The sequence below is a fragment of the Panthera leo genome, chromosome C1 (genome assembly GCF_018350215.1).
Source record: "Panthera leo isolate Ple1 chromosome C1, P.leo_Ple1_pat1.1, whole genome shotgun sequence".
Lineage (NCBI taxonomy): Eukaryota > Metazoa > Chordata > Mammalia > Carnivora > Felidae > Panthera > Panthera leo.
The window spans coordinates 1,214,878-1,231,488 of record NC_056686.1 but is presented as its reverse complement, the minus strand read 5'-3'; the positions used below and the strand labels follow the sequence as shown (position 1 = coordinate 1,231,488).

The 16,611-nt window shown below is 66.4% G+C and overlaps 1 protein-coding gene across 1 annotated transcript in view; it reads right to left on the bottom strand.

The window, feature by feature from the left end:
* Positions 1 to 11,775, bottom strand: part of PLCH2 (phospholipase C eta 2) — a 68,284-nt gene extending 56,509 nt beyond the window's left edge. Inside the window, 1 exon segment of the mRNA XM_042951489.1 lies at positions 11,698 to 11,775. The gene's annotated coding sequence lies outside the window, so the exon portion shown is untranslated.
* Positions 11,776 to 16,611: the final 4,836 nt, after the last annotated feature.

Genomic DNA, 16,611 nt, shown 5'->3' with positions numbered 1-16,611 from the left:
CCTGCAGGGGGTCAGAAGTCCCTCTGGCACCCGTGGGACTCCACAGACCCGGCTCAGACACCGGAGGGGGAGGTCCCTGCCCGATCACCTTCAGGAGGGGGCACTTCCAGCCCGCCGGATACCCTCCCTATGCTCCTAACTGTCCCCCGACGGCAGCCGCAACAGCTGTGCTGGTGGCCGGATGACAGACCCCACCCCAGCTCCGTGCACACTTCATAGCTCAGGTGGGCCAGGGTCCAAGACGTCCAGGCCGCCCGGCCCACCCTCTGGGAAGCCCCAGGTACGGTGGGCCTGCCCACCCGTGCTCGGGCCGAGTCCCCCCACCTCAACCCCAAGAAGTAGCCGCTCTCTTGCCTCCCGGGGCCGAGCCGCAGCTTTGGGCCAGGACAGGGCTACTGACGTGCTCAGCCTCGGGGAAGGGGACTGTGAGGGCCCCTCCGTCAGCCAACGGCACACACCCCGCCTGCCACACGCCGGCCTCCTCTCCGGAACCCCCGGACTCTCTCCATAGGGCCCCGCACAGGATGTGGCCCTGGGTTAAGTACAGACGAGGGGGTTGCTGGGGGCCCCAGAGCCATCTCTTCTGTTACACCCGGCGGGGGACCGGAGCTGGGTCCTGGGGCGGACAGGCAGGCTCCTGACCCCACTTCTGACCCGCCCCCCAGTCTGTAGCGCCTGAACTCCCCTCCATGGTTACAGCTCCCTGATTAAGTCTTTGGGCTCAAAAGACCCCGGTAGGACTCAAACGGGCTCATGACAGAAGCGTTTCGGCACGGTGGCCCAGGTGTCAGGAGAGCTGAGCGTCACCTCTTAGAGACCAGGGCATAGGGCACAGGGAGGACACAAATGAGGTACAGTTCCAGGGATGAGGGGTGGAGACAGCCATGGGAGAAAGGCCACCTGGGTGGGGAGTCAGTGGTCATTCTGTCTGCCTCAAGGGTCATTGGGTGTGTGGGCGGGGGGAGGCCTCCTGTTCCCCCGGCATCTTCCCTCCGCCGGCTCCCAGAAGCATCCACCTCCCCTAAGAAACGCCCCGTCGCTCTGCCAGCAGGCCCTGAACTCCAGAGCAAGTTCTGCTTCCCCAGCACCAGCGCCAGCACCCTTCGGACGGCCTGGGTAGGGCCATCCCAGAGCCCAGCTGGGTCCCCTGTGGGGGCAGGTCCCCCCACCCCAGCCCCTGCTGGTCAAGGGCCAGAGAGTCACCTGCAGCCAAGCGGACGTACCCACTCCAGGGAACCACATCCCACCCAGCACCTCACCACAGACCCAAATGTCTGGGGTGCTTGGGCTCCATCCACATCCAGTGAGGGGACAGGGCGCCCTCTCCGGGCTCAGCAGGGCGCAGTCTGAGCACAGGGTCACAGCCCCAGCGCGGTATCCACCCTAAACCTGGAGAGCAAAGTTCGCAGGGAGGTAGCCCCAGATGCCTCCGCGCGCACCTGCGGCCCCCAACAGAGCCCAGGACCCCTCACCTGCCCCCGCGATCCCACCCCGCCCCCCCCAAGATCGGAGCCCTCCCTCCCGGGTCCGGAGCTCGGAGGCCCCTGGCTCCACCGCGGGCGGGCCGAGGCAGCGGGGCGCCCCCTCTCCGCGCGGTCCCCGACCCGCCCCGAGCAGCGGCGCCCCCGCGCGTCCACCGAGCCCGGGCGCAGCAGCAGGGGCGGCGCGGCACCTACTGTGCTTCCGCGGGGCGGCTCCCGCGTCCATTGTCTCCGCGGCGGCTGCGGCTGCGGGGGGCAGCTGCGGCGGGGGCGCCTTCAGCAGCCGGCCTCGGGCTGGGGCTCGGGCGGCATCGCCCGGCAGGCTGGGCGGCCCGCGGCGGGCTGTGCGCGCTGACACTGCGCCCCGCGGAGGCGCCGCGCGCGAGGAGAGCGCTGTCACTCGTGCCGCCCGCACCACACCCCCTGCCCGCCCCGCGCGGGGAGGGGGCCGGGGGCGCGGGCTCGGCGGCGGGCGCTGAGCCGGGCGCGGGGCGCAGAGTCGAGGGGCGCGGGGCGCAGAGCTGGGCGCGGGGCGCAGAGCTGGGCGCACGGTGGGGCCAGCAGGCTTTCCCCGCAGAGATGCGGCCTCGTCGCTCCCCCTACCTCCCCCTACACGCCCCTCCGCTTGGCCCCAGGCGGTGGGACCGGGAAGGGGGCGGACCAGACCGAGAGCCGCTTCCCCATCCAGGGGCCGGGCGCTTGCGGAGCAGGTGGCTCAGCGCAGCAGCGAGACAGGGGTGTTTGCCAGGCTCTACCCCTCCCCCAAGACGTAAGGTGGCAAGCGCAGAAACCTGCGTAAGTATCTGGACCCGGTGGGCAGATCCTCGGCCGGGCACAAGGCGCCCCTCAGTTCACACCAGCGGGCAGCGCCCTGGGTGGGGGGAGGGGCGCTTAGCGCTGTCTTGGAAATGTGACTCCCATGCTAGAAGGAGCACCAAGGGCAAAGTGGGGGCTGGCCCACTGCCTCCCCTCCCCAAACTGGCCTCGGGCCCCGAGGGGGCCACGACCTCAGCATATGTCCCCCTCACGCAGCTCCGGGTCTTGGAGGGCCCCAAAACCTGCCGCAGAGACAAACCCCGAACGCTTGGGGGCCCTCCCTCATGGGACCTTCCCATCAGACCAGGTTTCCTGGGATTCCCCCACCTCTGTCCCCACACCCCACTCCCTCCTGCAGCAGGTGGCAGTGGAGGAGGGGGGAGGCAGGTCAAGAGAACGTGTCCAGCTGGGCAACGGTGTGCAGAGGCCAAGACTCCCAGCAGCTGGCCCTGGGCTACCTGACAGCAGGAGACCAGATGCAGAATCACGTCCAGACCCCCAGAGACCCCCAGTTACCCTAAGTTAGCCTCAGCCCCCCCACGGACTCCCAGTTAGCCTCAGCCGAACCCCTCCCTTCTCCGGGCTTCAGTGGCCCCGGGTATAGGACCCTCTGGTTTCTAAGGTTCTCTGCACCGCCCCCCCACGACAGGCCCAGGCTAGGGGCTGCTGCTGCGGCCTCGTCCCCGCCCCCACCCCTGACAGCAAGAGCTGGGCTGAGTGAGAGGGCAGACCCACATGACACGGACGGGTGACGGAGCCTCTTGGAGCCTGCAGGAGCCACACTCAGGCCAGGGCGAGACTCCCGCTTAGGGCCCCGTGACCTTCTGTGACCACACCGAGGGTACCCACACTCCTCAGCCTCAGAGACATCACCGCAGCGGCCGAGCCGGGCCTCCTTCCGCCCTTGGCTCATCCCCGGGCTCTCCAAGGCTTCCCCAGACGGACAGGCCTGAGTGCCCCCACCGTCCCTGCCCGGCTGAGAGCCCTGGCTGGGTGCAGGCCAGAGTGGGCGGCACCTCCAGCCATACCCACCTGCACACCTCCCCCCTCCCTCTCCCCCACAGCGTGGGGCTCAGCCGGGGGGAGGAGGTGGCTCGCCTCTTGGGGACACAGACGTCAGTCCTGGGGGCAAGGCTGCCTGGGCCACGGCAGGATCCCAGCAGGCCTTGGGGATGCGGCCCAGGAGGAAGGAAGGGCACCCACACCCTCTGTGCCCGGAGAACAAGGCCCAGGGACAGACAGAGATGGAAACCAAGGGTGACAACGAGAACAGACGAACAGACGACACTGGGCTCCTCTCCCCCAGAGCCAAAATTGAGATGCAAATTGGAAACCACCAGGAAAGAAACCTCCATTCTGAGCCAGAGACACCAAGCATTTCAAGAAGGAGGGCGAGGGATGCGTGGGCAGGCGGGGCTCAGGGCCTCCGGGCCGGCCGGCCACACAGCCGGAGAGAGGCCGCTGCACACGGTGGATGGTGTGTACACATGCCCACTGTGACCACCAGGTCCTCTGGAAGTCGCCCGGCAGCCAGGACGGCCCGCCTGCCCCCGTAGCCCTCCATCGGCCCCACTGAGCACAGTCCTAGCCAGTCTCCCAGACCCACTCTGGCCCCCCGCCTCCCCAGGCTCACCCCACCCGTGCTCCTGGAACACAGGCCTGACCAGGCGGTTCCGGGCTCCAAACCTTCAAGGACTCCGCTCTCGGGTCATGCAACATCAGACCCTTCAGCCTGGCACCCAGGGGGCCCAACCACATGGTTTCCAGGACCTAGAGCAAGGGTGCCTCTCTCAGGAAGCCTTCCCTGCTTGCCCTGACCCTCGAGCTCGCCCACTCTGAGACCGCACCATCCACGGTCTGAGCCAGAGAACTTCACACGCATTGTCACAAGGGCCTTGCCCTTGTTTTGAGTCTCGCCGCCCAGATCATGAGGTCCCTGCAGGCAGGGCAGGGACCACGTGCCCACTGCTCTTCCTACACACGCCGGCTGGGCCCAGCTTCAGGCAGCTCAGGCGTGTGTCTGCTCCGCCTTGGCGGAGAGGAGTCCAGCCAGACTGACCAGCTGCCCCATGTACACGAACACTGTCCCCGCGAGTGGCGCTGCCCGGCTCCAGCAGTAACGGGCGCCGGGGGACAGCAAGGACACACGGGCCCAGAGAGGCGTGCATGCAGGCAGCCAGCGGCACAGCGAGCGCGGCCCGCGGGGGGAGGGGGGGGCAAGCGCGTACGCGCCGAATCAATAAGCCTAATTAGGTAAATGTGCAATTCTCGACCGGCTAAATTTAGGAAGTGTGTGTTTCATTTTTCAGCAGCATCTGGTCTTAAGACGTCCCGTTCTCAATCAGAACTCAAGACAGTGTACGGGGATCAGACCTCCGCTCCCCCCCGGCTCCTGCTTCTCAGGGAACACACAGCCTGGAGCCTGGGGACAGCCCTGGTGCCACCAGGCATCTCCCATGGGCACGGGGCTGGGGGGGCGGGGGGAGGTGTGGGCAGCCTGGCCCCCAGCGCAGGGCCGGGCTGAGCCACCAAGACCCCCCCACCAAGCATTTTCCTGTCTAGGTGGTGCCCACCGGAGGAGGGGTGAGGACCCATCTCTGATGAACCAGAGGCCTTGAAAGGCACTGCCAGCCCTCAGGGATCATTGCCTCCCGATACCACCTTTTCTTTGAGGGGGACACTGAGGCACAGAGAGGCGGCCCCAGGTCCCGGAAGACCAGGTATCCGGCCCCCAAAAGGCCTCTCTCACTGGACAGGGGTGGGTATTTCCATCTAACTCTGGTAGGACAGGGAAGGGCCCATAAGCTGGGTCAGGGCTGGGTCGAGCCAAGTCTAGTATGACCATCCACACGGTCAGAGTCTCAGCTTCTCCAGGCCAGCCCAGACCCCCCGGCAGGACAGCCCAGGTCTAGAGGGTAGGGGGTGGGAATGCTCCATGATGCTGCGGCCCCCGCGGGGCAAACCCACCGCAAGGTACCCAAGACAAGAGAAGGGTGGAGGCCGGTGGCGGGAAGCACGCAGGGGGTTGGAGAGAAAGTGGTCTCCGAGCCCTGCAGTCCGCAGGCCGCGGGGAGGTCCCAGGGGAGCTTGGGAAGGAGTGGGGTCTGGACACCGTGAATGGGGGTGACCCCAGGTGGGAGGGGACCTCCCGTCTCTGGGGCCAGTGGCCACACTCAGAGAAGAACACGCCCGCCCGGCCGGGTGCCGCGCTGCCTGGCCACTGCCCGTCTACTCTTTCGGGGCCGGCTGGAAAGAAAGGCCCGGAAGACCGTTTCACCCCACAGGCCGGGGCCGGCTCGCGCTGTTCCCTCCCTGACTGCTCCGGGCACAGAGGCCTTTGCCAGCGCATGCCGAGTGCGGGCACACGGGGCCAGCCGGGCTCACCCCCACGCCTTTCCTCGGCCTGCCACAGGGACAGGGCCGGGATGCTCCCCTGGCCCCAGGGGGAGGGAGGGAGGAGGGGCCCTCACCTTGGTCCCTCTGAGCCCAGCAGGCAGTAGATTCAACCCCGCGCTGGGCACAGCAGGAGCCCCAGGGTCAGGCGGTGCCCGGACCGGCCTCCTTCCTGGAATCGGCAGGTGTAGAGCCCCTTGCCCTCAGGCCCTACAGCGAGGAAGCTGCTCCCAGCGCTGCCCTCCCCAGGCCCCCGAAGCAGGGAGCCCTGTCAGGGGACCCCCTTCACAAACTGGGCCCCTCCCAGTCCCTGCACAGCGTGTCCCCCACCTGACAAACACCTGCCCAGCGTCCGGTCCCAGGGAAACCCACGACAGCTTCTGTTCGGCTTGATGTCGGCTGGGCTGGCTCCCTCTGGCCGGCCAGGGTGCTCAAAGAGCCAGCCCCCAGCCCGGAGGAGTCCCAGGCCCAGAGCCCCAGGCTGTGGGCTCCCCGGGCCTCACTGAGGAAATGCCCCAAGACCGGGTTCCTCCCTGCAGGACCCCCCAGCCACGGCACCCCCGTGGCCTGTCCACCGGCCTCCAGACAACCTGTGGACCACGCCTGGATCCATCCCTGCCTTTAACCAGTGACCCCTTCCCTTCTCCCTGATGTGGAGCCCCCCTTCCTGGCCCAGCCCTGGACCCCTTGCTTCCCCGCGGACTGGGCAGGAAGGTCTCAGTCCGTCTGCCAGCAAAGCCAGGTCTCTGTCCCAGGGCCCAGCACAGCCCTGGCACATGCTGGACTCCAGGCACGGGGTGGGCGCCCAGGACGTAACAACTCATGGCTGCGTTCACCCAGCCTGGCCAGGACTCGTGACAAGAAGAGACTCCTGAGGGGAGCGTGTCCCTGCCCAGGGAGTGACGAGCCCAGAGCTGTCATTGTCCAGGGAGCTGGGCCACTTCCCCCAGCCCCAGGTGGCCCTGAAGGTGAGCGCACGTCCAGCCGGCCTGGGAAGACCCTCCCTCCTGCTCCAGGCAGGACTGATTCTGGAAAGGCAGCAGGGAGGCCACGGCGTCCTACCCGCCCCGCTCCTCCCGGCGCTCGGCAGCAGGCTGAAGGCGGGAGCTTCAAAGAGTTTGGCGAACGTGGCAGATGCCATTGCACGCAGCGGGAAAGACACGCGCCTCCAAGGAAACAGCCAGGGGCTCAGACCCAGACGCGTGCGCAGGAGGCTTGCCCGCGACATTATTTATGACAGCGAGCACTCACAGGTTTCCTAGACGCTCGTGGCGGCTGCAGCGGCCACATTCATCGGACCGGGAGGCAGCCATAAAATTCAGGCTCCAGGGGCGCCGGGGCGGGGGGGTGGGGGCTCGGTCGGTGAAGAGGCCGACTTGGGCTCAGGTCACGACCTCGCGGTTCGTGAGTTCGAGCCCCACGTCGGGCTCTGTGCTGACAGCTCGGAGCCTGGAGCCTGCCTCGGATTCTGTCTCCATATCTGTCTGCCCTCCCTCCCCCCGCCACTCACGCTCTGTCTCTCAAATACATGTTAAAGAAATTAATTTAAAAAAATCAGACTCCAGAGAAAAAGGTTTGGGGGGAAGGTAGACCAAGCCCCGGGGAAGGGCTCCTCGGGGTCGGCACAGCGTCTGGAGCACAGAGCCCCGCGCACGCAAAGCCCCCACGGAAGGTGCCGGCAGGGGTGACAGATTCGGTCTCTTCTCCACATTTTCCCGTATTTTCCAAATCATCTCCTCTGACCAAGTTTTGCTTCTTGCTTTCATATTCAGGCAGGAAAACAAGAACTAAAGCAAGGTTACCAGCACAGAGCTGGCGGGAGGTCCCAGGAGCAGGGGCAGTGGATCCGAACACACTTTCAAGTGGGAAGGCGCCCGCGTCCGCACTTCCTGCCCCGGCCTCGTGGACACACACTGGCTTCCCCGCACCCCCACCCCACCCCCCACCCCGCCACGGCCTCTCCAGCCCCAGCTCTGTAAAGACACAGGCCTGGACGCACACCGTCGGGGGCAGGGGAGCACCAGGACTCCCCCGCTCCAAGCCCCGCTGTGCCTCAGCAGCCCCGGCCGCGCACTGGGGATGCCCTGGCTGCTGGCCCCGCCCACGCAGACAGGGGCCCGGCAGGGCTGGCTGGCCCTCAAAGGCCTGGGGACGCAGGAGACCAGCAGCTCCCGGTGCACACACGCCCGCCCACCCGAGGGACCTGGCCATCTCTGCACCCTTGGCCCGTCGGGTCCAACCCTAGGACCTGGCACACCCAGCAGCGTCCTGGCCCTCCTGCTGATCCTCCCCAGCCCGAGCCCTGTCTCTGGGAATCTTGCTGCGTGAGCTTGAGTTAGTGACTGAGTGTCTCTGAGCGTCACTGAGCTGCATTTAGCTCCTCAGCACACGCTGGCCCCGCCAGGGACCCAGGCTGGGCGGGGCCCACGGAAAGGAGGGAGCCGTCCTCAGCATCGATGGCTCAGCATCCCGGGTCCAGTGTCCCCCCCCCCCCCGCCCCTAGCGAGCTGCCCGGCTGCTCCAGATGGCCCGTCCCCACAGACGAGAGCGCACAGAACACTGGGGCTCTCCCACCTCAGCCCCATCTGTGCACCGGGTGGAGAAAGGACACCACGGCTTGGGACTCCCCGCAAAAGAGAAGGGAGCTGCCACCACAGCCCCTCCTCACTGGCTGAACACGTTGCATCTCGCAGGGGCATCCAGGCAGCTCAGCAACCCGGGGAGGCATCCATGACAGCCCCCAAGTCGGCAAGCGTTCCCGGGATGTCCCTTAGCGCCAGGCCTGCCCCCACCACCCCGGCTCCTTTAAATTTTTTTTTAACGTTTATTTATTTTTGAGACAGAGACAGAGCATGAACGGGGGAGCGGCAGAGAGAAAGGGAGAAACAGGCTCCAGGCTCCGAGCCGTCGGCACAGAGCCCGACGCCGGGCTCGAACTCATGGCCCGCGAGATCATGACCTGCCAAAGTCGGATGCTTAACCGACTGAGCCACCCAGGCGCGCCTATGCCCGGCTCCTTTAGAGAAGCCCTTTGTGGATCTCCTCTCCGTGTACGCCACATGGGAGCATGGATGAAGCTGATGCCCCAGGCCCCTTGCACCTCCCAAAGCACAGACCCCAGCCTCCAAAGCCCTGGAGAGAGTGCCAGTCTGTGACCAGGGGGCCATGCCCACTCAGCCCCCACAAGAGCCTAGCCGCCCCCCCCTCCCCCCCTGCCCAGGAGAGGCCCTTTGTGTCTGTCCAGCCCAACTCTGCCTGTCTGGCTCCATCCCTTCCTGGCTGGCATCCACGACCCCAGAGGCGTGAAGAGGCCGACTGCTCCCCAAACCTGGGAGCTCAAGTCTCCACCTCACCCCACTCTCTGGGTGCAGCAGGCACGGCACCCGGCACCCCCAGCCCTTTACCTGTGGGAGGGGATTAACTGGCTCTCAACGAGACCCGTTACCACGGACACACGAGATGTGGGGTAAGCAATCTGCCGTGGGCACTGCCACATTTCCTGACACCGTCCCACTGGCTCTGGCTCTGGGGCTGGGCCCCATACGGCCCACCCCGCCCCCAGCTCCAGCGGGTAGCTGGGTCTTCTCCCCCTCCAGAGTGGACTAAACTGGAACTTGGGGACCTGCACCCCATCGTGGGCACGGTGGCTGTGAGTCCCAGTGAGGGCGGCCCAGAGCAGGTGCTGGGTGACGGCACAGGCTCCGTGCAAGCCACCGACCCAGGTCCCGAAGCCCAAGAGGCCAGGGCCCTAGAGCAGGCCCGAGGCACGCCCCTCCTGGGCACTGCTCCCCCCCCCCACCCCACCCCCACCTGGGACAGAGCTGGCATCAGCCAAGCCAGGCGCCATGGCTCAAGGGAACCCGGACATACTTCAGTCCAAAGCCAGAAGGAGCCTCCCGAATGTCAGGGAGACACAACCTGCAGCTGCCGACTGTCCCCAAACAGCCTCCAGGACAGGCTGACCTGCTTCACAGGCTTTGAGGCTATCTCCTGCCCTCTTGGCTGGAAAACCTCTCTTGTTCGGTGAGGCTGCCTCAGGGAGCCTTCTGGAAGGCCCTCCAGGGCCAGACGGAGCGCCGCCACCCCGGCCCTCGGCCCAGAGCCAAGCACGGGGACTTGTGTCACACACCAGCATCGGCAAGTCAGGCATGGAGGGGACAGAGAGCACAGGGAGCACCATGAGGAGAGCACGAGGTGGGGACGGCAGGCCACGGGTGGGGGCCCCCTCCTCCGCCCCGCAGCCCTGCCCGGGCTGGGCAGCCTGCTCTGCGGCCACCGCCCTCTCCGGGCGTCCATTCCAGACTGAGCTGAGCAGCAGGGCCCAGAGCCTGGGCAGGGGGCAGTGGGCCTCGAGCAGACATGTCCCCTCGGCGGAGGAGACCCGTTGGGGCACGTCTGGGGAATGTGGGAGAACGGGCCGGGTCCGGCTCTCCGGGGCGCACAGAGCACATGCACACAACCCACTCCACACACACACGCACGCGCACACGCGTGCACAGACCCTCACGGGCGGGCGTGCCGATTCACGCCCACGCTCACTCCCACCACTGCTGTCCCGAGGGGCAGCCCCAGGGCAAGCAGCAGCCGGCCTCAGGGAGAGCGGGTCCGCGTGGGCACGCACCACCTCCCCGAGCCACAGCCCTCGCGGGGGTGAGGGTGCGCTGTCCTCCTGACCTCCCAGGAGAGCTGAGTCAGGGTCCGCCGCGGGCTGTGTCTGCCCAGGAGGAGCCAGAAGGAGCCAGGAGGCGGCAGGGCCCCCGCACGTGCGGGCAGAGGCTGCGCTGCCGGGACAGGGGACAGGCGCAGGGAGAGGACCGGCCACACGCCCGGGCTCTGCCACACCGGTGGGTGCCGGCAGCCTCCGGGCACCCCCGTACCCTGGAGCAGTGGCTGCCGAGTCCGCGGCCGGCAGGGAGCAGCTGAGCCGAGGCCCGAGGCCCGGGGCTGGGGCCGGACACTCCCTGGTGGCCGCAGTTCAGCCCACCATGCCGGGTCCTCAGGACACCGCGGCCGACGGCTCTGGGCCCCAAGGGGAGAAGCCCCCACCTCCCGGGGAGCCCGGGCCCGGCCTGCAGCTCACAGCCGGCAGATCCCCGGCGGAACACGGAGCAAATTATACAGCGGGAGAGACGCCGGAGCCACGTCTGCGGGTGCAGCCGGCTCCCACCCTTCCCTCGGGCAAGGGGCTCTCACACCTGGCCAGGCTCACCTGTGCACCTGTGCACCTGCGTAAACCCAAACGCCGGAAGCGGAAACGCCTCGAACGGATACACGGTGGCGGTCGCGTGGCCAGATCCTTATCCGGCCACCCGCCAGAGACGCGAGCACTTCACAGCGTCTGCACCACTGTCCCATCTTCCCGAAGCCGAGAGGCAGAGACGGTAGGCGCCAAAGCATCATCGCCCCGCTCCAGAGACCACGAATGTCACTGCCAGCGGGCCACAGGAAGGCACAGAGGCGACGGGCCCCGAGGTGCCCAGAGCCTCCCTGGGGTGCACAGCCCAGCTGTGCTGAGAAGCCCCAAGTCGGCCCAGGTTCCCAGGGGTCTGACGAGATGGACAGGGCTGGTGGGCCGGCCGGCAGTCCCAAAGCGGTCTTCCTAAAAGGAAGTCTGTCCCATCTGCCGCCCCTTGCCCTGGCCCTTGAGGGGAGGGACCAGGGGAGTGGCCTTGCTCGGGCCCCTGTCCCCCACCCCCAGCCCTGGAGCTGCTTGCAACTTGCCTTTGCCTGAAGCCACTGGGAGCCGCCCCCTAGACCCACCCGAGGTGCCACAGTCCCCATTCAACTAGAAGAAGCCAGGGACCTCGGGTGGGGCCACCTCAGCCCCCCATCTCGGACAAAGACCACCAAAGACATGTCAACCTCGTGCACTGGGGACAGGTGCACACCAGCCACTCTTGCCATCACGCACGGGGCCCCCCACCCACGGCAGCCCGCCTGTTCCGAGGAAGCAGGCAGAGCTCGCTCTCCCGGGGGGGAGGCTGGGACTCAGAACCACCTCACTCACCCACAGGCAGAATATTGATGTTCAGGAAAAACTGTCCACTCTCCGGATCGGGCCCTGGGTCCTCCAGCGGGGGAGCCATCACGGACGGGTGCGGGGCTCTCGGCGGTGAGGGCAGCAGGGGAGAGGTGTGGCTGGCCTGGGTCACCAGCTGGGGCCAACCACCCGAGGGAGGCAGGGAGACGCCGTTCTGAGGTCCCTCTGCCCCCCGGGCCCCTGGTGTCCCCCTCCGGAGTGGGGACTGGGCCTGTGGTTCATCACACACCTAGAGAGAGCAGGGCGGCGGGTGGGTGGGCGAAGCCTGGCCAGGCATCCAGGCCAATGCCAGGGTGGGGTTGCAGGGCACCGCTGTATGGCCGTCCTGCTCACCACCCCTCAGGGATAAACGGCCCCCCCTGGTGAGGAGTGGGTGAAGCCAGGGGGCTGGTGACCGTAGCAATGGCTCCATCACTAAAGAGCGACTGTTGTTCTGTGCTGGGATTTTTCCTGAACTCGATGAAGTTCAAAGGCAAAACAGGCAGCATTTCACAGACACCAGCCAGCCCTTTCTGCCACGATGGTGCTGGGGGGTGCTCGCCAGCCCTGGGCCTCAGAGGGGTGACCCCGGGCCACAGGAGCGGCCCGAGGAGGCTGCCCCTGGACCCTTTCCACAGCCCTCGGCTCCCACGGCACCGTCACCCCCAGCCCGGCGGCTCAGGCCACCTGTGGGTCTATGCAGCAGATGGAGCCACTTTGGTGTCTGAGCCCCTGAGTGGCCCAGGCTCCACCTGCCTCCTGGCGCCCCCTCCCCAAGTCTTAGTCCCGCCGGCCTGTGCGCAGGCTCCTCTCCTACTTGGAGCCCCCACTCCATCCATCCACCTCCCCCACACACGCCGGACCAGCTCCTTCCAGAGACTTCTTCCTCCCTGGGAGCTAGAGAGAGGCCGCAGAGGCCGAGGTGGGAGGCCACTGGGCCCAGGACAGAGCTTCTGGGCTTGGCCCCCGGGTGGACATCAGGATACCTGGCCCCTCCAGCCACCCAGAGCCACATGCTCTGCCCGAGTAGGCAAATGAACCGAAGGTGGGCAGGCCCTCTCCCGAGGTCCCCGTGGGTCAGGCTTAGCGCATGACTCTCCTGAAGCCCAGGCCTCTGGGGCTCCCTCCGCCCCCCCCGGGGGTCTATCCCTCCCTCACCCCGCCTACTTCAGCCCCTCGGCCTCCACCCAGCCTCTCCCATCCAAGACCGGCAACTGACCTAGAACTAGCCGGCCAGGAGCTCCCTGGGGTCCTACGCCCCCGAAGAGCACGGGGCGTGGGCACCCGGCAGCCCGAAGGCCAGGGCGCCAGGACTCACGGGGCCCCTCCGGCCCCAGCCCTGCTGTGCCTGCCACAGCCTCTCACAGGCCCGCCCTCCACCCCCGGTCACCCCTCCAGATGCCCTGGCTCCAGGTTCACCCGAAGCTGTGGGGTCCCCCGGCCCGAGCTCACCCGAGGCCGCCAGCCACACAGCCCACGAGGCCAGAGCGAGCTCCTGCCACCGTCTCAGCCGGCTACTGCCGGGTTCCGAGTAGGCACGGCGGCTTCCTGCTGCAACGGGAGCCCAGGATCCGTGCCTGAACACGTCTGCAAGCACAGGCCGGGCGTGGGGCTCGGCGGGACTGGCGCGGTAGAACCTAATTAGGCAACAGCACCACACCGCAAGCCGAGACAAGGCCGTTGAGGACCATGAGGTCAGCCGTTGGCACGGGCCCGGCTGCACCTTGCCGTGTGAGCTGAGCCCCTCACCACCCGCCCCTGCCCCTCAGACCACGCCAGGGCCCCTCGTGGCACCCCTCGGACACACCCGGCCCCTACAGTCCACGGGCCTGCGGCGGGGTCAGCAGCCTTGTGGGGTGGGGGCTGCGGGCGGGAGGACCCCCAGCGGATGGTGTGGGGCTGTCCCCAGCCAGGCCTGCTCCTCCTCGCAGAGCCCCAGGCCGAGGAGGGGGGCCCTCTGGTGCCAGGCCTTCAGCTTGCTCAGACCCCCATCCAGATGCCAACGTCGAGTCCTGGGAACTGGCCACTGCCCACGGGTGACCGGTCATGGATGACATCGTTCAGTGCCGGGCTGGGTCCACTTGACCCCTGTCCTCCAGCGTCGGCCTGTTTAATCAAGACATACAGCCCGGGCCCAGAGAGGCCAGAGAGCGGCCCAGCCCCGAGCCCAAGTGCCAAGGGCGCGGTGCTCATGCCCAGAGGTACGCCCACCTCCACAAAATGGCCAGCCCCCGCCCGCGGAGCCCCCAGAGGACAAAGTGGTTGCCATTTGGCCTGCACTTGTCAGTCCGTAGTGCTCTGCCCACAGGGAGGGCTGGCGTGGACCCTCAGTGACTTCCACCCCTGACAACTCGCCTCCAATGTCCACAGCGCCCCTGCCGTGCCCTGCAGAGCGGCCGGCTGGCCAGAGGAGTTCCCCGGGGGCCACCGCAAGCCCCGGCCTGCTCCCGACATCCTCTGTGTCACTCCCCGGGCGTCCCCTGGCTCAGAAAGACCCCAGGGGTGGGGAGCCAGGCAGAGGTGGGAGCCCCGGCCTCTGGAGGCGGGGGTGTAGCGATAGGGCGTCCTAACCAGCCCCAGGCCCCACCGGCCACCAGACTCCAGACATCCCACCTTTTTCTAGACCCACTGCCCACTTTCCCCCTGGGGTCCCACCCGGGCTGGACACCTGGTCTGAGGGCCTGAAAATCTCATACAATGAGGGACCTGGAAATCAAGGAGACGGTCTGCCTGCCCCCCAACCCCTTCCTCGTCTCGGGACCCAGTAGCCAGGGTCCTCCACTCCAGCCGTCCCTTCCCCCTGACGGGTCTCCTCTCCAGCAGGGCACCTCGCTGCCCGCCAGCGCCCCCTGGCACCGGTTCCTACAATCCTGCCTCTCCAGCACAGCCTCCGATGGAGGAGCCCCAGTGACGGGGAGGCAGGTCAGGGCGCCCCCGAGGCTGGCCAGTCTGAAGCTGGACCCTCTACCCACCCCTGACTTAGCGGATGAGAACACAGATGATGAGGGCGCCACTCCCCCCACCCCCCAAGCTGTTGAGCTGCCCAAAGCCAGGCCGGGCACGTCGCACAGAGAACCCAGCAGCCCTGACTCCGAGGCCGTGGCGGGAAGCGCCCTGCCCCGGCCCCCTGCTCGCGGAGGGTGGACAGGAGTGAGCTGGCCCAGGGGCTGGTCTCACAGAGTTGAGCCCTCACGCTAGGTCCCGAGGGAGGGGCTTTTGTCAAGGGTCAAGCCCCAGGTAAAAGTGGGGGGGGTCACTCAGCCAGCTTGGCACTGGCCCCCGAGGAGTGGGGGAAGATGTTCCCAGCAGCCCTGACCGCTGGGGGACACACACATGGAATAAACACACGGCATGAGGTCCTGGGGACAAGCAGCGTCTTGAGAGCATAGTATTGAGCAGAGGAAGCAGAGACCAGAACGAAGCGTGCAGGAGAGCAGTGCTTCCAACATGAGGCCCACGGAGCCCCTGGTGGCCCAGAACCCCCAGGGGGTAGAAGTCTGCACTATTTCCATACTAACCCCCCACCCCGCTCCTCCCCGTGCCCACATCTGTGCAACGGTGGATAACAGCCAGCACAGAGCCAGGCAGCGGCTCCAAATGGCCCTGGGTCGTCCCGTCGGGCCCCCTGTCACCGTGCACTCAGATTTAAACACAGAAGAAGCCGTTGCCCTGGGAAATTCCAAAACGTGAATTTTGTGAAACCTCAGCTCTTGTCCGTATCCTGTGTGAGAGAGCCGGGGGTTTCTCAAGAGGAGGGGCTCCGGCGCAGATGCCAGGCCCGCGGGCCACGAGGCGCAGGCAGCAGTCTTTGCTGGAAGGAACCACGGCAGACAGACTGTTGGGAGGCACGGGCGTGTGCAACATCTGGCGGCGGGTTTCTCCAAACCGCATACGGTGAGCCTGCCACCTAAAAGCAAAGTGACGACCGAGTGATGAGCTCCGTTGCCAGCGATGAAATTCGAGCTTCGGTAAAAATGAGCATTTTGGAGAATGTGTATCCACCACTGCGAGTCTGACGGCTTCCGAATATTTGAGGCTTTTTCTCACGGCAGCAGTGGCGACGTTCAGGAGAGACCACGCGACGCGTGGACGTGCGGGAACTCTGCCGCACTCAGCGACCAGCGGCTTCCAGATGCCCCAAATCCTGCCCAGGTAGAGATCCACTCACAGCCAAAGACCCACCGACGGGGCTCACGTAACAGAACCCCAAACGGGCATTGCCAGGCTCGGGCTTTCACCCGCCACCACCTCCGCCAAGCGTCATCGTCTCTGTGGCTTTGCCACGGCGGCGAGGGACGCACATGCCCGCGTGCAAGGAGGTGGGTCTCCTCGAGAGCTTTCCACCCCGACGGGCACGCTGTGAACGCACACTGTGGCGGCCGCGGCGCAGCAGCGCATCCAGAGCCCGGCCCCCTTCCTCCTGCCCCCCGTTCCGGACACTCGCGACAAGACAAAGCAATACCGCTCTTCTCGCCGAATTCGTTTTGGGGGAAAAAAAAAGTTATTTTCATAAAAAACTATTTATATTAACCTAAGTTTGTGCAGCCACTGTGGAAAACAATATGGAGGTTCCTCAAAAATTATAAATAGGAATGCTACTGGGTATTTCCCCAAAGAAAATGAGAACGTTAATTCGAAAAGGTACACGCACCCCAATGTTTACCGCAGCCCCATTTACAACAGCCAAGGTGTGCGAGCGCCCTCTGGCGTCCACCCGTAGGGGAATGGAGAAGGACCGGGCATGCGCGCACGCGGGACTATTACTCAGCCATAAAAAGAATGAACCCCGGCCACCTGCAGCAAGACGGCCGGAGCCACAGCGCATTACGCTACGTGAAATAAGGCAGACACACAAAGACAAAAGCCATACGAGTCCACTCGCACGCAGAATCTGAAACGCCA